The 22211-nt window shown below is 35.6% G+C and overlaps 2 long non-coding RNA genes across 2 annotated transcripts; both read left to right on the top strand.

Moving 5' to 3' along the window:
- The first annotated feature begins 189 nt into the window (after positions 1 to 189).
- Positions 190 to 16558, top strand: LOC135156297 (uncharacterized). Its single transcript, XR_010295410.1, has 5 exons — positions 190 to 759; positions 7284 to 7485; positions 7884 to 8104; positions 9336 to 9457; positions 11611 to 16558. It is a non-coding gene; the product is annotated as an uncharacterized LOC135156297 (long non-coding RNA).
- A 1911-nt stretch (positions 16559 to 18469) lies between these two features.
- Positions 18470 to 21788, top strand: LOC135156355 (uncharacterized). Its single transcript, XR_010295477.1, has 3 exons — positions 18470 to 18828; positions 20160 to 20250; positions 21133 to 21788. It is a non-coding gene; the product is annotated as an uncharacterized LOC135156355 (long non-coding RNA).
- Positions 21789 to 22211: the final 423 nt, after the last annotated feature.

Below are 22211 nucleotides of genomic sequence, written 5' to 3'. Positions count from 1 at the left end.
AAATAAGCCCTCATTGACATTCATGAGCGTAATTATATTCATAATCCGGCCTTTTCATTGGATAAGAGCGTCATTAATACGCGATTTCCACGATATTATCGGGTAAGCTTTCTGTAAACCATTTGACCTTTCGAACGTCATTTCCGATTATGCAAATTATATCAGTGTACGCGAACTGCATGCAAAGCTAATGCAAAAACCAGTCGCGCTCAAGTTTGCCGCGGGAAGACTCTGCGAAAATGGAGAGATCTGAGCGGAGAGTACCTATTTGGCTAAGTTTTTACCTTGAAAATACGGAATATATGGACAGTCGTGAACTCATCCCGTCTTTATAATACAACGTACTCATTCGTCTATCCTTCTCAACCTAGCCGTACATTGTTTTGAGAATCTAACTTGAATTTTCCGTCAACGATGTCGACCAAACCCAAGCCTCGATCATGCTGTGCACGTGCATCCCAAAAGACTACACGGGCTTTCGAGCACTGGGCCGGCCGGCCTGGCGCCTAGCCCTCGCTTGCCGCAGGCTGTCTCCTGCATGTGGACCGTGGGCCATGGGCATGGTGGTACTACTGAGTGACTGGGAGTCCTTTCAGTTTCATCACTAAGTGTCTACCGAGGAGACTACTAGGGCGTGAAACAGGCCCAAAACGAAGAACAACAACAACAACAACATTTCATCATTCTTTTCATTTTACGGGAGTTTGACCTTATCGATGACACTGTCTGCAGTCTGCACAAATATCGATTTTACTTTTAGTGAGTACAACTTGAAGTTGAAGTGACTGAACTTGTCTTGAGTCTTGACATGCTTGACTTGTCTTTGTTTGACTTTTTCCTTTTTTACAATTTAGTCATTTGATTTAGACTTAACTTAGACTCTAGTCTTAGAGTCACTTGAGTTACTCAGTTAGACTTAACGTTAGAGTTATTTACTTTCTGTTTCCCTCTAAGTTCTGGTACGGTACTCAGAGTCAGACATTCTTGGCCTATTTAGTAATAGTATAGTATTAATATTAACAGTTAGATCTTGCCTACTAAGATCTTATTCAGTTATTGGAGTACCAACCAATATGAATCAAAATTCCGCTGACCCTCAATTCAAATAGATCTAGAGTCGAGAGTAGAGACTAGATCTAGAATCCGGGGGGGGGGGGGGGGGGGGGTCCAGGTCCAAGAAATTTCCAAACGACAGGCTAACACTAAACAGTAGGCCTAACGAATTTTTCTCTGTGTGCAAAATTACTGTAATACTGCACTTCCAAGACCAAGTTCCAGCATGTTTTTTATGCTCACATTTATGACTGAGGCTCAATATCTACGTCTACGAGTACGATTCACAAAAGTACTGTTTGAATTCCGACTTCTAGAAATCAAGTTTTTAACTTTTTGTCATCTTTGACTTTGTGATACAAAAACGGCTTTTTGTGGACAAAAGACGGTTGCGTAATCTTACTATTCTGTAGGCCTAATACGTCTAACAAAAAATCTGATGCTATATAGCGTTGTGTGTAAGCGTGCTTCAATTCACCACTGTCATGACTGTATTCAGTGCAGGACTGTGAATGCAGTTGGAAAACAATCCGTCCATTGGCATTGGAAAGGACGCAAATGGAGAGTCACAACCTATGCACGTTAAAACCAATACATTATTCGTAAAAGAGTAAGGTGTTCACCCGGTGTATTGCACTTGCCAGTCCCCGTTACTACAATACTGCAAGAATCTTCAGGATTGAAGGAGGCAGTCGGTGTAGCTTGAAACCGGCTACATGGGTCAATCCATATCGAATCAACCAATGCTTGTCACCCGACCCCCTCCGATTTTCTTTAAACTCCCACCAAATTTGCCCCCAAATGTCTGACTGAATATTCTGAAATATTTTGCCCCAAGGTCAAATGGTTGCTAAGTTACGGCCTCCCTTAGCAACTAATGCGTGGCCAAACAATCAAGTTTAAATAAAATTAGCTGTTTTTGATTTGCTGGAGCCAAGTTTGATGAAGCAGTGTTCTAATTTTATGTAAATTTGAAGAACTCTTAAACATGTGAAATTGTAAATTTTTCATTGTTCTTCACATACAATATTCTGATTATAATCTCATATTTGCAATCAATTTTTGCCAACATTCCCCAAAGGGAAATACTGGTATAGTGAGTGATTGTATTACCGACCGGCCTTGTATTACCGAACGCGCGCATCATACGCATCAGAAAATAATTTTATACGCTCAAAATTTTGCAACATCCTTCCAAAGAGAACTTGAATAGAAAGATGAGGAAAAGTTGTAAAAAACACATTATCAAAGTCTTAATATTCTAAAAATAACAAAAATATGGTCAAAATAGCTCATCAGTGATTTTGTTGTTTTTTCAACTTTTCCCATAGAAAACACATGTTCGTTAATACGATACCTTTTCATGTGACCAAAATATTTCACATGCGAAGAGGGGTCCGATTGGAAGCTAATATCGTAAAAAGGACTAACGATTTCGGCAAAATTTTTACATATTTATATTTTGTAGGTAATTGTGTATTTATGGTGAAAGTTTGGTGAATTTTATGAGAATAATGTGTTTGATATGATTGAATTCATGAAAAGTGTTCGGTAATACGATCCACTACCATACCATATTTTCAAATGCGATTATTTCCCACTTCTAAGATACATACATGTACATGTAGACCTCTAGACCCTCTAGATCTATATTTGTATAAAAGAAATATTGGTCACAAATTTGATTTAGCCCCTTTTGGAATCAAGCTCTTGATAAAGAGTCATTTGCTTGATTGGTATAATTAGGGTGACCGTGAGCTTTCTTGTAATTGAAATAAAAATATAAAACACATCTGTTTTTGCCCAACCTCACACTGTTCCTTCTCTTTACTTTACTTTCCATCTTTGTCCAGTTCAATCTCACATTCATTTATATCTTTTCGCCTGTCATCTCCAATATTTCCAAGCCAGCTTTTCCTTTCCCAGATCTAGCCTACATGTAGATGATACCTCTTCCTCTTGATATCACAAAATGTAAAGACTACACCGGTATTACGTAAAGAAGTACAAGAATAGACATCTCTCTGTAGGAACATTCACTGGTCAATACATTGACACATATATTTTAATAAATAATTGACATAAAAAAAACATATACATGGGGGCAGTTCCAGTGTTATGAACAAATACATTTCAGATATTTGCATTCTCCACCCATACATATAAACCCCTCAAAAAAGTTTGGAAATCTGAGTTTGGACAATTTTTTTGCTTTACTCCCAATTTTACGCAATGCATATTTCGATATCGTTCAAAAGATCATTTACTTCTCTTTAAAATGATAACATGCTTAGGCGGTATTCTGAGGTCATTTTATCTTTAAAATATTTTATTTGATCTCTTAAATTGGTATTCTGAGATGACATTTTATCTTTCAGGTAAAATAAAAAATTTTGTCTTGCATATAAATTTTATCTTGCATATCTATAGATGATACGCAACAGAACAGTGCCTGCGTAGACATACCCATTGCGTATCTGGCCAAATTACCCGCGCCTGTTTTGAAAACATTCAGCCAATCAGAACTCTGGATTTTATGTTACTCAGAAATTTCAGAAATCTCGTCTTGCATCTTGATGGAAAAAGCTGGTTGCTGACCCATCTAAAAGATGCCACATATCAAGAGTGACATTGTAAGAAAGTATAGAGTTTGAGCTTTCTGATGATATAAATAATGTTTGTGCCCAAAACACAAAATGTTGCACAATTTGCAAGTGAAAACAGAGGAAGAAAATTCTGTTTGATGCATCTTTTTAGGTTAAAAAATCACTTATTTATCAAAATATTTTATTCAAAAGAAATAACCAATAACATTCACTCTTTCCCATGGTACAAAAATAATCAATATTACTCAAGGAGAAAGTGGCTAAATTCTTTGAGAAAGAAAGTCTCACAATTCACGAGATTTTGCAGGGACATGAATTCAGCCACGAGAGGACTTGGATAAGTCTTGCTCATTTGCCCATTAACACGGGCTTGCAGACTGACTGAATACCCATGCATGTTTGTTTGTTATGTGTTTGCTTGTACAGAGGTGTGTTCGATTCCGTGTTGATGTTAAGGTGCATCAAAACAAAAGAAACTGCAGAGAAACTCACTCATCACCATGGAGACAAAGAACAGTGACTTTCAATATTGTTTCATTTTGCAACTTTTGAATTTTGACCTTGCCCCACATTTCAAGGCACTGCACTCCCATGTGAACCATAACCATAATCATGTACATGTAGGGTATAATTTTAAAGAAAATTAAATGATCAATTCATTGGTATCAATTACACATTGATATTTAAAACAAAACTGAGGAGAGATTATCGATTAAAATCAGATTTCCAAACTTCTTTGGAGGAGTTTAGTATGTAAGATGGAATTTTGCAAACATTTGACCATGACTAAATATATACATTGTAAATTACCTTTATCTACATGTAGCTCTACAGATATACAGTAGAGATTCAGGATTCAAGATTTATTAAAAACATAAGGTCACATGTCATGAGCTGGTACCCCCAAAAAGGGTGGTGGAGTTACATTTTTCAAAATGTTGACAGCGAAAAGATGTAGATCACCAACCCCATATCCTATCAGCATAGTTATCTATTATTAAAAGCTTTATAATATAGCTAATACTCCTATAGTGTGAATAATATTATTTCAAAGGGGGCTCACAATAAAAATTGGTGGCAGTAGGCCTATGTATGACCTAAGGTCTGCAGGGGGTTAAAATTGATCTAACTAACAAAATATGGATTATGGACCTCAAACTGCTAATTTTATATTCACAGGCTCTGTAGGATTCTGTTCAGATATCGGCCTACTTTTAAGAAAACTTGGTTATCACAAAAAAATTTCCTTATGTGTAGTCTATTTTCTAAAAATTCTCTTTTTTTTTGTTTTCTGACCTTTTGTTTTTCATTGTTTTTTTTTCAGTGAAAATCATACTTATCCAATACATAAAATGGCTAAAGTGTCATTTTTTCAAAAGTTATGTACAGTACTTCAAATTATATTTTCTTTCATGAGGACATAAAACAATACTACCTTGGTATATGTAGATTACTGCCCCCAAAACCACAAACTCTAGGAGAAGACCTAGCTCATGAAACTTGGATCCAAGTCATCCAACCTATATCTCAACCAGTCCAGCTTATAGTTGTAGATCATACATATCGCTATTTCTCAATATTTGTTTTTTACAATATCATACATATCGCTATTTACAGGATTTCTCCATATTGTTTTTTACAAGATCATACATATCACTTTCTCCATATTGTTTTTTACAACTGCTGCGTTGCTTAACATTATTTCTTAACAGTGAACTGTACAGAACATAGATGAAAGCTTTTCTCTAACAAGAAATGCTAATCGAATTTGGGAAGTAAAATTATCACTTTTTTTTTTTCCTTCATAGTATCTGGAGAAAGCCAAAGTTAAAACTATTGTTTTTTAGTCATACTTTTGTCTTTGATTTTCTTTGATGGAAAAATTCAAGTACCACTTGTGCTGGGCCAAGTTAGATTTATGAAATCTTGTGATTTTGTATAAAGTAGGAAATCGTGTGATAAATCAAGCCACTTTGTAAACTCAAATATTCTTCAAAATTTAAGGAATTCAATTCATCAACATGCTGAAACTAGGTGTCATTGAGGAAGGGCACTACTCCAGATACATTGTACTCTCAAACTGGCATTGTTATCAACCCAGCTGAGTGTGAATTGAAAAATTCAGCAATTTTGTGCCCTTTTCATGAAAAGGGTGAAATCAAACTCGTCAGAATCATCGACAGGCCCTCTGTTTCATCCTTCACCCATCACCTAGCATTCAATGGGTAATTCTACCATGTGCTGGAGAAATACTGCACATGTACAATACATGTACATGTAGGCATGATCATTCAGAAGCACTCCTTCTGTTAAGCTCAATTCTCACAGTATGGCTTTGTCGTCAACTAAGCCAGAAGGTGAAAGAATTTTACAAAAAAAAGACTTAGTATTTCTGTTGATTCAAAAATTATGTTTACAACTGATAATTACACGCTGTGTTTGTCCAGCGGTATGAAAAAAATAATGTATATGAATTTTTAGCCTCATGACATTCATTGTCAAATATACAGTATACCCATCAGAGTACATGTACAATGTATGAAAATATAAGCTGCCAAGTAGAGCAGATTTTAGTCCTGAAAGAATACTTTTGGTTTTATGCAAAATATTGATTTTTAAATTCCAGTTTTATGTTTTGTTCTTTGATATTGCTTTGAAAATAATTTCCTCACCAAAATACTAATTTTCAGAAAGCTTTTATAATAATAAAATGTTTTGGTTCAGGTTGGCAGCTCTGCACCAATTACATATACATGTACATGTATTTTAGTATCTGCACTAGTGCACTAGCTGCCCGGGGGGGCCACTTCCATTGACGAGTGGATACCATGCGCGACCATGGGGTCTCGAAAAGCACCCTAAACACGTAATTTCCATATTCTGAAAATGCACCCCTTAACAAGTATTGGCGTGTGAAATCCTACCCTTAACAAGTATTGGAAACAAAACGATACTCTTGGCAAGTATTCCCTGAAATGAACCCCTAAACAAGTATATTTTATTGTTATGTCACGGGCCCTTCGGTCGTCGGTTTTACCTTTATACACATCATTTGGTTAAGTACGACCCTACCTTCTACACCTCGCGCAAATCGGACTCTAAACACGTAGTGTTGGGGCAAAAAGGACATCCTTTATAAAACATTTTAATTTTGTTTTATCATCCACGCAAATTTGACCCTAAACACGTAACTTTCCTAGCGAAATAGATACCCTTTTTTCATTATTTTTGTGTTTTTGACACCCTTATCACGTTACGTACGTAACGTGCCTTATCGTGAAAAAGACATCCTTTTTACGTGTTTTTTTGGTCGCGCATGGTATCCACTCGTCAATGTAAGTGGCCCCCCCGGGACTAGCTGACCATTACTGTACAAAGCCTTACAAAACTTCACATTTCACTGATTCTGAAATGTTGCCATTCTGGACAGGTGATTTCTGATTTTTTGACCACGAATATCCATTGAGAATGATGCAGCAACATACTTCAACCTTGTAATCAGATAATACTTAATCACATCAGTAATTAGCTCTAATACATGATTATTGTGGTCAGGGAAAAAAATTCTGTGATTCAGGAGGTTGACTACTTTTGTACTTATTTTTTCTCTTATTTTTTTTCCAGTTGAAGGTTTGCTTCCTCCTTTCCGAATGACCATCTCGGCTACAAGTGCTATGGCCAGCACTGACTCTGATGGACAAATCAGGCCTCCATTGTCCTTGATGCGGATTAGTTGAAGACGCTGGTCTTGGTACTGTTTCTCCTTATCGACCAATGCTGCTTTGCATTCTTCACAGTACTGGTGATACAATATAAAAAGAAATTTGTGAGTACTATTAGATGTGAAATCCAACCAAGATATTTCAAATTTATTTAAATTAAATTAAAAAAAATATGCATCCATGATTTGAACTATCGACTTTACTCATTAATCTCCATAAGTATGTGCAAATTTTGTTCAAAGCAACTTACAGTTTAAATTCCATAATGTGAATTTTTAGAAAAAGTTGTATATGTTCCAAATTTGTAGTATTAACATGGAATTGTGCTTAAATCTATCTTTTCTGCCCCAAATTGTTTGATAGTAGGATTTATGGTTGGGACCATTCCTTTGTTGGCTTCGTCACAAAATTTGTCTTTATGGAAACTAATTGTAATCTCAAAATTATGATGCTTGATATTTTCATCCACTTACATTACATTTACTTTGGATCTTCTTCACAGCAAACCCTGCGATATATGCTGAAATGTTTTCTTGGAATGTACTAAGTCCAGCGTCGGTGTTGTCCGTGGTTTCGTTCTCGTCTTCATCTGAAGAATCAATGTATGTGCTGTCACTGATGTTATCCCCTGTTGGGTCATGTTCATCTTCATGTAATTCTGCATCTACTTTTACTTGTGTCCCCATGGCCTCAAGAAAGGAAGTTGCGTTTCCAGAATCACTGGTAGGTACATGCTCATTGATGAGAAGAGCCCTGTTGCATAGATCATATCAAATGTGCAAAGAATTCTGTTGACTGTTATTAGGAATGATGTCAACATAGATGGGCATAATCACCAATACCCAGTATTATTGCAAGGAATTAGAGGATATTGTTCATGCTATGCACCTTTGGTAATGTCTTCAATTGGGACAAAAGATCAAGACTTTAATAAAAAGTTTCACGTAAATTATGTACATGGATCTACTTAGCTTTAATATTTATATTATATTGGATGGCTCTGAATGGAATACCAGAAATTTCTGGTATTCCATGAAATAAAGCCATCCAAAATATTTATTATCATCCCACCCCTAGCAATCAAAAAGAGAGAGAAATTTGATTGAACAAGTCATATCCACTTATCACATAATTAAGATCAAATTTGGCCGTTGACATGCGACTTGTGTGTAGTTCATTATGACGTAATTGAGCGTCGTTGTGCTCTTATGCTGCGCATCACATTGCTTTCATTGTTGTACGCGTTGTATATTTCGCGCATTTGCACAATACTGTTGAATATGCTCTCATATTCAATAGCAAATTTTGTACAGGAGCCTACGGGATAATCTTGGGATTTCGGTTATTCTAGGGATACGCTCTGATACTGCACAGACAGTTGATGCAGACCAAAATACGCGTTTTTAATGTATGGCTAAAACACTCTATATAGATGATAATGGTAATTATTCAAATCTGAAAGTATCATCTTCAGCTTTTGATTAACGGGGGAGTACAATTCAGTTACCAGATTAATGGTGTATGTAATTTTGGCAGAGTATTACCTGTATGCTGCCTGGAATTGTGCAGTGGTTGGATTATTATTCCATCCACCTCTGCCACGAATTTTGGCGAAGTGCAGTTCTAGGTGGTCTTGACTAAGACGGTATGGAAGGAAGTACCTGAAATGGAACATGTTCATCGTATCATTAACATTCAGCAATAGGAGGAATGTGTGTCCTTTTATTTTTCACACATAATCCACATCTCAAATATTGAAAGAAAATATTTCCACCGTTCTATTTTAGAAATTTGATGGAAGTTCTTTACAGGTTGTCAAACATTTTTCTGTGTTTATTGACTGACGATGTCAAAACTTAAAGAGAAAAATGGCTCATGTTATTGATTACTTTGAAAAAAAAAATCAAATTAACAAACAAATTAATTACATAAATTAATTCTTACGTCATTCCAGATTCAGGATCGTCAAAGAATCGCTCTGCCAGCGAGATAAATCCATCCATCGCCAGACACAGTCCAATGATAGGCGTTCCACGGTTACTAGATGCGACGGAAGTGCCATCTATTAACTTCATTGTAAGTAACAGTTCCTTGGTCTCACGAAAAAAAGCTACCCAAGTGTTACGTGTGGACTTGAACAAAGGGGCTTTATACCCTTTCTGAAATCTGTTCCGACCATTTAACATGTCAAATAATCTGTTGTATTTAAATGAAATGAAAATGTTCTTACATGCGTTAATAAAGGTGTCCTAAACAAAAAATAGGATAAATTTCATTTCATTATATTTTCACATTATATGACTTGTAATTGAGCTTGAAAGTATAAATATCTTTTAAAGTTGTGAATTTAAATCAAAATTAGTCCAATTTTAACTGGTCTAGGCTGATAACGTGTTGGACAACAACTAATTTTGATATGGAGATAAGCACCAAATTTGATGTCTTGATTGTTTATATATACTCTTTTGAATTTTGTTTGTTAGATCCACAAAAAACAACAGTACATCCACCAGTAACTGATACTTCACATTTGACCAAGTTAATGTATTCAAAACTAATGCAACAAATGCCTTCATAGTGTGTTTATTTTTCTAGTCACCTGGTCTACTCAATTTCTTCATCATGCTATGTAAAGGCATGCTTGCATAATATCTTGCTTTAAAATCTGTCTATCAAAATGACAGAAATGAAATATCATTTGACCAAAATTGCCCATGAAGTAACTACGAACTGATCTGTACAGAAACCCTCACAAACCAAGTTTTGTATTATAGTCGGGACAAAAATTATCCATCAAGCTGTCCTCCACATGACTGATTATGCACAGATACTCATATAAAGTGGCATTTTTGTGGGACAATTTCATGCCGTATTTACCTATCAATCCTTCGTAAGAAGTCTGCAGTGCTCTTTGAATTTCCAAAACCGTTGTATTGGAGTTGTCTTAGAATGTCGATCGTTGCGGCAACTGAATAACTAAATACCTGCGCTGCTAACTTTACCTACAGTAAATTTGAAAGATTTGAGATTGAAAAAATATATTTAACCTGAATTTCAAATCATTGGGTGATTCAAGTAGGGTGTTGAAATCTGGTGTTGGTGATGTGAGAATACCAGTCACAACACTGTACTTGAAATGATGCTGGTGTTGGGATTGACCTCGGAAAATGTGACGTATTTCCTGCAGTTTGTGTTGAGTGCTGGTGTAGAATGTCCTCTACTGAACCGAGCATCACAGCTGGTGTTGGCGATCTACGTGTAATTTCCCCATTCACCAACACCGAACCCCAGGGATTGGGAAAATCGTGATTTGAAGTTCGGTGTTGATGATTGAAGCCCAGGAACAGGATGAACATCCTTGTGAAATTAGATTTTTACAGATAAGATGAGTGAAAATCATTAATGTATACATTTTAATGGACAATTATATTTATTTTGGATTTTTAAAGTAATGGTAGCGTTTACATTCTGTACAATGAGAATTTACTGACAATTTCCATTGAAAAAACCATAAGAAATAGTAGAAAATCAAAGAAATTCATTAGAAATTTAGAAAGCAATGAAATACATTAGAAAATATATGTGATTATGAAATTTGTTTTAGTACATTTGGTCAGATTCATATAAAGTGTCTGTGTACCAAAAATTAGCATTTTAGGGGCATTATTTGGTTAATTAGAGCAAACTTTTTATTTTATGCATAAATTAGCATAAATCGCAGAATTTGATATTGTAGTTTTGTAGACTATGCCATGGGTAACGCGCGTGCCAATTTTCGTCGCAATCGACTGCTGAGATCATATTTGCATACCTACCCCTTCAGTCTAAGGCATCGAAATACCCCGTTTATTTAGGGTTAAGCTCTTCCAGGAAAAGCAAGTGGTACTAAAATGAATATTATTTTAATACCTTCATCTTTGACTTGGAGAAGTTGATGTGTTCTGCTGTCAACTTGTTGGCTGCCCTCATTCCCTCTTTCTGTTGGATTTCATAAGCCTTCTTGATATGGTTCCAATGGACCTTAAATTGAGACAAAGCAATGTGGATGCCTTTATTTCGCTATTCATAGACCTATTTTTGCCCTTGCACATATTATTTGTAATTCCTTCACCACTGAGCACTCCCCTGGAAGGAGACTAGGTGGTAATGTTTTGAAAATACATATTCATCAATTTGCTGTATTAAAAAACAATAAACTGTCAATTATGCTATTTATTTTTATCATACAGATGAGGAATCTTGATTGGGAAGAAAAGAAGAGTAACAACGGCATGGAGCGATCTATGGTATCATCATCTAGACATCTACTATTGGTAAATCAACGTTAGCGATGCTCTATAGGTTATATTGACAACATAAATGTGAAAATAGCAACCATTGAAAACAACACCAACCTTTTCTGTACCATTGAATATGAGCTCCTCTTTCTCACCAAGTAGATTCCTCAAAAGCTTCAAATTGTGGCAAACATCAGGAATGTATGTGACAGGATGACCATTGGCTGGATGCGGGAATTCACCTTTGAGGTTCTTCGGGTCTAAGTTTGTTCCCAGCATAGTCATGGTTGATTTATTGACGGCAGCTCCATCGCAAACGATGGCATCTACCTGAATGCCATTTTCATACAAACGGATCAGACATTCCTGTATAAGCGCTGCCTGTAGAGATGCAGTGAGCTTGTTGATTAAGAAATAGCCAACTGTAAGTTTGATGTGGCAGTTCATAGCAACTATCATAAAAGCAAGGGCTTGTGTTGCTGGTGTTGGGGTTTCTCCTTCACATTTGGCATTCCCAATCGACGTGAAGCCATTGTTGACATCATTGATCTTGTCGTATTGGATCTGTTTCTTTATGGACATGGCATCGAGCATCAGCGACCAGTGCAATTTTCTTGAGGAACTTTCATTAATGTATTTCAGTGTGTTAATTGATTCTTCAGTAAAGCCAGGTAGACCATCAACGCTAGCCAGCATCTTTCTCAGAGTAACGTCTGACGGGATACTGAATATCGTTCTAAGGTACTTATAACATTTAGGTGAAAGATAATGGAGTGTAAGGCAGAGGTTCAACAGTTCTGGAGAATACCTGCGTCCCGAATCTCTTCCTCTGTTCTTCTCCTCATTGTTCACCAATAGGTCATATGAATCCCCAGGAATCTCATCAAGGGTTGTTTCGATTACACTCTTTTTCACTCCGTAGTTTTCCAATGTTGTCTTAAGGTCCTGATAATTCAATGAGAAAATAGAGCAGTTTTTTTTTTAATGCAGCTACCCATAAAAAGGAAAAAATTGAAAGTGTGAAAGTGCACTTTAGTCTTTGACTGCAATATATGATGCCTTCAGTTTAATGTGGGGAAAGAACTGTTTATATGTAATGTTCTAAATTTTAAGTACTTGACAATGCATTTTATGATATCTTTGATATGTCAAAACAAGAAATATCACTGATGATAATTAATATCTCGCCCTATGCCATTACCATGCCCCCCTGGCCTAGATATGGTTAAAAACTGAGAAAGTAATTAGCGACTGATTTTCCATTTCAAAAAATGGTCTTTTCCGTTTCTGAAAATCTGCAATTCTGTTTCAACTTGATCTAAAAATGGATATTCGATATTGTCACTCAAAATGTACACAACAAAAACCTGTATTTTGTTTTGCAAAGGTGAATTCCATTAATTTTTACATGTAAAGTATAAGAACGAAACAGAATTTCTGTTTTATTTACCGGTAAAACGGAAAATCACTGTCCCTATGTAGTTGACCGTCATGATTGGAGGGGGTATGAAAAAGTGGGGACTTTGTATCATAGACAGTATAAATGAATACTCTGATTAAAAGTAACTTGTATTAAAGGGAACTCCTGGCTGAAAAATAATCTAAGAAAAATTAACTGAATAATTTTTAAGTTTAGCCAATTTTGAAACACCAGTTATATGCACATAATTATGATTGATAAATTTGCAATGCATGTAGGTGGGACGATGAAAAGGGGAAAGTGTAACAAAATATGTTCCAGCAGTGTTGCATACTAAATCATGAGTCAATTTTTTTTTCATTCTTGGAAGATAATTCTGAATAAATATAATTTCAATTCATATTATGAAATTTTTCAAGAGAATAAGTTGGGATATATGCCTTAAGGACGTGCATAGAACTGTTTCATAACTTGAAAGTTTGTTATGCCTTATTATATCCAAAATGATTAGACTTGTAGTGTTTTGTTTGTCAGATTTTACTAAATTGATCTGTTCAAATAATCCTACATGAATTTTCAGCCTGGAGTACGCCTTTAAGAGGTGTTAATTTTAACTTACTTTCAACGACCGAATCTTCATGGATTTATTAACACTTTCCATCTGCGCCTTCCGTTTCTTTGCTTTCTCTATCTGAAGTGCAAATTCAAGTTTTCTTTTTGTTGACCCAGGACTGTATGCATATGTGTGGTCTACTGCAGATATGCAAGGACGAACTGGAGGTGTGTTGGGAAGTTGAATTTCATTTGTGGATGGTACCTGAATTAATGTAAAGTTTGAATTTGACAGTCGTAAGGAAAGGGTGAAATTTTGCTAATGTAGGGTCGTACTTTGACCTTTCAGAGATTTTGAGATTTATCTGTCAAAGATCCCTTAGATTTTTAAGAGAAAGATGAATGAATCCAGAAAATATTTTGAACAAAAGTCAAATCAATTGCAAATCTTTGTAAGACCGGACCCTGATCTTGAAGACTGTTGAAATATTTTGATCAAATGGCAGCCTAAGCAGAAAGTTATTTGCTGTGTATTAGTCTATTATTTGGCTGTCCAAACAGGGGAAAGAATTTAAGAAATCTTCACCTAGTAGGATTGCATCTTTAGCCAAGAGTTTGCAATCAATGTATATTGGGGTGGAGATATGATTAAATTTGAACTTTTGCAAATTATTTCAGTTACAGCATTTAAAATGCCAGAAATATGTACTGATCAGGTGGAGAGATTTTTGTAAGGTGAATCTTGTGCTATGTGATATTCACCTGTGTGTAAACCGTACAAACAGCTTTATGACACACCAGGGGCCCATTGCATAAAACTTTTTACCTGAGAAAACTCATGTTTTTACCGGAGATTTTGCCCTGTGTTAAAGTCAATGGCAGAAATCAGACTAACCTTAGTTTTAAGTTTTTACCAGAGTTTTCTCAGGTAAAAAGTTTTATGTAACAGGCCCCAGGTTTCTAGCCATGGCACTTGGGTTAAAATTTGCACAAATTTTTTGAAAAGTAGAATCAAATGCTGAATATGTACCAATTCATTTGTATTTACAGATAGCAAAGTCATCGTTATAGGGCAATGCAAAGTCTGCATTCATTATTTTACTGAAGTCTATCACCAATGATCTAAAGTAAAATTATTTTGTTTAAAGAAAATTTAACCTGTACATGACATGCATAATATGAAACACTTATTTCATCATTCATCCCTGAAGGTGGTAGATGCCTAAAGTTGCTCTATTGAAATTGAAAAACATTTGGCAAACATGCATTACTTGGGTAATCACTTCTTTTGCATTCCTGATATATTCAAAGTTGTGTTCTCCCTTTGATTTGTTTTAAATATTTCTGCATTTTGCGCATTTTTAAAATTCTAATGTTAATATTACAAAACAACATTTTTTCAGGGAGAGGGGGGGTGGGGGCAATGAATGTAGTAAATACTTACATGCACCTGTAATGAAGGTACTGCTGTAGGTAGCAAGGATCTTCTTTTCTCTGTAACGGAGTAATCTTCCTTCTTAAAGTGCTTTGAGCAAACACATAATCGTGTTACTGGGTCATCCGTGCGTCCTATGATGTTAAGCCATTGTTCGCGGATGCTGGGCTTAGTAGGTAGGCTTTGGAAAAACATAGTTCTTTAACTAGTAATGTAGTATTAAACATCAAGATTTATCTACACTAGAATACAACAAGTGCATCTGACTTTTTTTCTTCATCAACCATGATAACTAAGGATTTTTTGTTGTTGGATAGATCAACTTGTTCCTAGTGCATGTATCCATGGTTTATTTTCATTTGGTCCAATGCCAGCTCGTCTACTATCATTTGGTCTACCAACAGTTTGTCCTACATCCACATGGTCTAATTGCCATTTCTTCCATATACCATTTCGTGTAATTAGATTAAGTGTTCATTGGGCAAAATTAATGAAAATAAAATAAGTATTACATAAGCTGGTTATGTGGTCATAGACCAACCGATGATTAGACGAAATGACCAACTGGTTATTGTATATAGCGGTAGCGATTGCATGAATGGCCTGCACGTCTATATATAGCCTCTTTGAGGTGTTCAAGTGCAGTATTTACAAGACAAGGCAGCACGATTTGTATCTAACAAGTATTACGCATAAGTAGTGTTACCAAAATGATGAGTATTCTAAAATGGGATACTTTCCAAGACAGGAGAACAAGTAGCCGGCCTATATTTTTGTTTAAAGAAATACACAATATAACTCCATGTAAAGCATCCTCCAAAGAAATACACAATATAACTCCATGTAAAGCATCCTTTAAACCAACAACCAGAATAACCAGACAGTCTCATGACTTAAACTTCAATGTAATCAGAGCAAATAAGGATTGCTACAAATATTCCCTCTACCCTCGTACAATTGTAGAGTGGAGTTCCCTTTCTCCCACTACTAAAAATGCACCCGATCTAGCTGCATTTAAGAAACAGCTGAGCAAAAACATGCTAATTAAAAGTCAAAATGGTTGTTAGACGAAATGTTGATAGATGGGATGGCATTAGGCTATATGAAGGTATGTGGCGAGTGGACGAATTGGCAATTTTCCATATCCATATACTAGGAGTGATTAGATTTTAGGTTCCTGAGGTCAAAAGTCCTAGAGGTCATATGTCCAAAACTATCTTTCTCCACTTCAAAATTTATCGTGTTTACCTAAATGACAGTGATCTATTTAGAGGTCATTATAGTTTTGGTAAATTACCCCCCCCCCCCAAAAAAAAGGGAATATTGTATCATTCATGATGTGGACTCCATCCCCCTTCTGATAAAATTCATTATAAAATATATATGGTGATAGCAAACATTGCAACTGTTACTGAACCATTAAACAATTATTAATGTTTGAAATCTTGAATTATATAGATATGGATAATAAATTATTGAATATGATTTTATAACTCTAAGACTACTTTGTGCATTATTTAAGTAAACAATTCTATTTTGTAAATGAGGATTTTTTTTGGTATAATGTCGTTCTTGAATTGAGTGAAAGGGAATGTTTTTAATTACTGACATGAAATAATTTTCAGCCAGGATTCCCCTTTAATCAATAAATTATTTCAAATAAAGTGAATATTTTCATGAAAACCAAATAATATAGAACTACCCAGTAGTAGATTTTATCCTATTTAGAACGTTATGAAGGGAAAGGTGACACAAGTAAATAAGAATTCACCTTCTAGATAAAGAAACTTTTAGGAATAATGATTTATGGTATATTTTTTCTTCAAAATTTTAATAAAGAAAAATAAGATTTTATGCTTGAAAAATATTTTTAAAGAAATAAAGGAGTTTTTCACAATTATGGCTGGCAACCGTGGTAATATTTGGTCGCAATTATATTTTTCTGGGAAAGATTCATGCATGTAATTGAAAAAGTTATTTTTTTGTGGGGGGGGGGGGGGGATTCCGATCAGGGGTACCAATTTTTCTTTTATTAAATATAACCTTGAACAATCCCTCATTGGACGAACGAAAGAAAAGTCTGCTCTTTCATTTTTTTTCGGGGGGAGGGGGGGGGGGTCATTCTATTCCTTTATCCACCCCCACAAACAATTATCCCTCTCTTCTCTGATTTCTCTCCTCCCCATCTCAATTTTCCTCTTTTCTCTTACCCCTACCCTTCCAAGTCTTCCTCTTTATATACAAAATATCTAATTCACTTCCCTTTTTTCTGTTCTTTCACCTCATCCTCTCCATTATTTTATATTCTCTCATTTCCCCGCTCTTCGTTTTAAAATTAAAGCCTTTTTGTCTTCTAAAGTTATTTTTCTCCTTCCCTTTTCACTGTTGCCCCTCATCTCGTCTTCCCTCGACCTCATTCTCACTTTCCATATCCCTCCCTGTGAGAGATCAATTTTTTTTTCGACCGCGCCCAATGAGCGACCCACCCAGCGCCCACCCATGATCATTTGACCCGCAACCTGCCCGCAACTCACCGAACGGTCACCGAGAAACCATTGAACCGTATCCGGTTGCGGACGGCCCGTAATTTATTCACTTACCGATGGAGACTCAAATAAGCCCGAGTCTCGTATGTAATACGAGACTCGCATCCCCTCACGGCGCAATTCATTGGCATGATTGCCCTTTTCCCCGAATATATCCAAAGTAAATCGGGGACAGTCCCCAATAATTAATCAATCAGCTGTCGAACAGCTGATCGTGACGTAATCACAACAAAATTGGAATTTCCCAAACCGGTTTTTTTTACGACATGTAACTGTTAATGTAAATGAGAACGGTTTTATTCATTATTATTATGACATCATTTTTATTTCGTTGTTTCAGATTTACAAGGCCCATGTAGTCTAATTTCAGTGTGGCCAATGTAAAAGCTTAGGCATGTGAAAATTTTTAACAATAATTGTTAGTATTTGTGATGTGCAAAATCTTTGGCGAAACAAGAGATCTCGCAGCAGCACATCGCAGCTTGGGCATGTAATGATTGATCATTGGTGTGACGGGTTTCCCAGTTATCAATGAAATGGATATTCGATCATGGAGATATCGATATTTTGTAGACACGGATATGTGATCAATTGAAATTGAGAAGCTGATTGGCCGAGTCGCCTTTTTCGTCATTGCGTATATAGATGAATACATTAACGCGCATCCATATCATTATGAAAGTTGACCTTTGGATTTGCGCTGATGTGCGTATTGTCTAATACACGTACAAAACCACAGTTGACGAGGGAGCATCTTACGAAATTAATATTAATGAGGGCTTATTTTAGCTTCTAATGGATTAAACAAAATGGCGGTAGCTTCGGGGGCTTGCACCATAGACTAATAAATACGTATAGACGGAAAGGTAGCACCCGCGGAAAAGCCTCATTTAAATAACATTTGCATATAACGTACAGATACTCCATAGAAGCTCCATGGTGATAAGCGTATTTTGTACCACTTTTGGCCACACCTCCTGGGAGACATTTGAACCGAATCCTAAGCCCCCATTTGCATATTGCGAATGGATCATTTATTTTTTCTTTGCGTATTCGCAAGATACTGTGATTTGATTGGACATTACCTCATGAATAATGTATTTTTCTATTGAAATTCGTACGTCATAATTTGACCCCTATCGTCACTTCGGCTTAATCAAGGGCTGAAAGGTGACGTCACCCGCACAGAAGAAGGTTATTTCCTTGAAAGATTTTCGGTGAGTACTGTCAGATTAACGCTGAATTTTAATTCATTTACAAAAATAAATCAAAAGATCTGATGTTATATGGGATCTTTAGATGTCTGGGTACAACGTGAATTAATTTTTGTTTATAAAAAGTGAACAATTAGGAAGCAAACGACTTGCGAAAACTCAAAACTATTTCCATCGTCGTGAGCTAAAAATGGTGGCTATAAAGCCTATATTACTTGATGTAAATCTCCATCTGCTACCATTTGAGACCTCGTACCGTATATTCAATTCACGCCAGACTTTCGGGCGAGAGTTTCTCTGAAATTTCGATTCCTACCGAAGATCTCAGCAGGCATGAAAAGAACTAGAATCTAGATAACGTTTAGGCTAGACATATTGAGTTTAGAAAGACATTCACTCCATTAACCCGTCCCTTTGAATTCACATATCAAGACAATAGGACCGCGTAGCCTCGAGTCTAGAGTAGATCTAGAGTCTAGTCCTCGATCATTTTGTAAAAAAAGATGTTTTTCCCAAACTTATTTCTACTAATAATACGGTACTACACTAAGTCTAAGTCACTAGTTCTTATGTTTCCTTTTATTTTTTTAAACTTGAAAGTTGGGCCTACCGCCTTGATCTAGATCTAGACCAAGTCTAAGTTAATCTAACTTAGAGTTAGACGTATGGCCTACCCCGGGGTCTGAACGTCGCCACTTCGGACAGCCTCGGACTCGGCAACATAGATCTAATGGGGAGTAGAGATCTAGTCTAAGTTGGGCCTAATTCATCGGTAGATCTGATTACAGGTCTTGGCTAAAGCTAAAAGAAAACATTTCTACCTCCCAGCCTATCTAGCTTAGGTCTAACTTGTTATAGACCTAGACTAGACTTGGATCTAGGCCTACAACAAAGTCAAAGCGACCTGTAGAATCTATATAGGCTTAGTATTATTTCAGTCAGGGTCTTAAGTTAAGGCCAAAGGGTTTATTTAATTTTGGAGGTTAGCTTTTGTTTGGCCTAACGTGCAGATTTTCCATCGGAGCACTTGTCATCAGAGCAAATGTCATGAAACTATTTTAAAGACACTAGGTCAAGACAGCTTTAGTCTAGATCTAACACTTGTATGATTCAATAACATTGAAAGTTCGCAGAATAGTAGGTTTAACAAATATGAAATTTAGATCTACTTTTGATGTAGATCTAGATCTACTTACATTTAGTTCCAGATCTATGTACGTCAGAGTCTATGACTAGATCTAGATATATACGCTATAGTCCAAGTGTTATGTTTTTTTTTTTTACAATAGCTTGTATTGCTAACATTTCTGTCTGTGTATTGTTTTAATCAACAGACATAGAACATGATGCTGCTTCACATCCTCTTTTAAAGACTCAAGAATTACAAGACCAAATTAAGCTGCAGGACCCTCCTGATTCAAAAAGGTAAAAAAAACAATAATCATCCTATATATCAAACTGAATGACTTCATGTATTTACATACCAAACGACTTTATCCAAGAATGATTCCAGATGTCAATGATTTCATAATCCTACAATGGTTATATTAAAACCCATTTCAAATTTCAATACCCATGTTCAATAATTTACAAGATAATTGTTTAGTAAATTCTTTTTAGTGTCAATACACAAATTAATTTCTTTGAAATTTTGCTAACTCATAGATTTTGACATCATTGGCATCTGGAGTCATTAATTTTAGCCATGCCTTATTTCGGTGCAAATCAAAATCTACATCTCTGCAAAGAATACATACTGACTATCCAACCATGAATATGATATCAAATTATTTGGGAGAATATACTCTTTCTAGTGGTATAATATGCGTTCATGACATATTTTTACCTTAAATTGGGGTTTTGTGAGGTGTCCCTTTTTTTTTGGGGGGGGGGAGGGGGGGCTCACACGGTAGACCAAGATCTAAGTTTTATTGAGTAAATGAAAAGAAAATCAGCTCAGAGACTAGGCTGGAGTCGTTTTGACAGGCTCCATTTTCATTTTCACCTGTCATATTTTCACGGGACAATTAATATCACCTACCGGTAGATCTAGCTTGTCAAAATTAAATAAGAAAATCAGAATATACTATACTATAGGCTAAGCAAGTGGAAAGTCATTTGTAATCAATTTATTTGCTTCCTACCCACTCATGAATTCTTCAATCCACCCCAGATTTTGTAAAGGCGACTCATTCGGCTTGTGATTTCATTAAGCTTTTATATATTTTTTTATTTCTTTTTATTTTGATGATGGCTTGATTGAATTGCTAACATTTCTGTCTTTTTTTTTTTTTTTTTTTTCAACAGACATGGAACATGACTCTGCTTCACATCCTTTGTTTTAGAGACTCAAGAAATACAAGACCAAATTAAGGGTTTGTTTTTTTAATTCCAATAATAATTTTCTGGTGGAAGAATTAGGGAATAATGCATTGACAATATGCCAAACATCCTATATCAAACTGAATTACTGCATGTATTTACAATAGAGTATTGTAACTGCTTCCCCCTCACCACTGACCAAACAAAACCCACAAACAATTTAAGAGGGATAGGGTTATTTTAGGGGTAATTATCCTTGCTGATTGTAGCAGTAGTTTTTACAAATATGGATGTAGTTAATGATGATGTTTATGATAATAATACTTAGAATAATAAATTCATTACGATGACATAACAGTAATGATGAATAAATATGATAATTCAGCACTATAATATGTACATGAAATTGTGTAACAATTTTGGCAATGAAGAATTTTTAACAAAAATAATGATAAATGAATTCGGGGGGGGGGGGGGCATGTGACATTGCATCTGTGTTTGTGAGGACAGTAGTCTCTTTCACACCATTTCATCTTAAGCAGATGGGAACGAGCTCTGATCAAAATTTGATCTTTAAACTCAAGAGGAAAATAATTGTTACCTGATTTATGTATTTGGAATAAAATGAATTGAAATAATAATTTTGTCATTGTCACTGAATTAACAAGTCTTCTATAATTCTTTTTAGCTGAGAGTTTAGGTGAATCAAGTTATTTGAGGAGACACTGGAAGTACTAGTAGAATTAATGGACGAGCAATAGTGAACAAGCAGCATAAATTTAAGAGTAATGAGACCTACATTTTGCAGCCATGGATCAAGGTTGGAGGGGGTGGTAGTTGCAGGTTTTCTCTGTAAAAATCACCCCCATTAAAAAACATAACAAATAATATATAAAGATATTTTTAAAAAATGAATAAATTTGAAAATAAAATAGAAAACAATCCTTTTGAGAACCAGGACCTTTAAGGTGGAGGGCAAAAGACCCCCCCCCCCCTTAAAGAATTTTTGATCCATGGCTGTTATGTAGATGTGATAGAGAATTTCTAAATATATATTTTTTTTT

The sequence above is a fragment of the Lytechinus pictus genome, chromosome 13 (assembly GCF_037042905.1).
Source record: "Lytechinus pictus isolate F3 Inbred chromosome 13, Lp3.0, whole genome shotgun sequence".
Taxonomy (NCBI): Eukaryota; Metazoa; Echinodermata; class Echinoidea; order Temnopleuroida; family Toxopneustidae; genus Lytechinus; species Lytechinus pictus.
The sequence above is the reverse complement of the archived record's forward strand: the minus strand, read 5'-3'. Positions and strand labels throughout refer to the sequence as shown.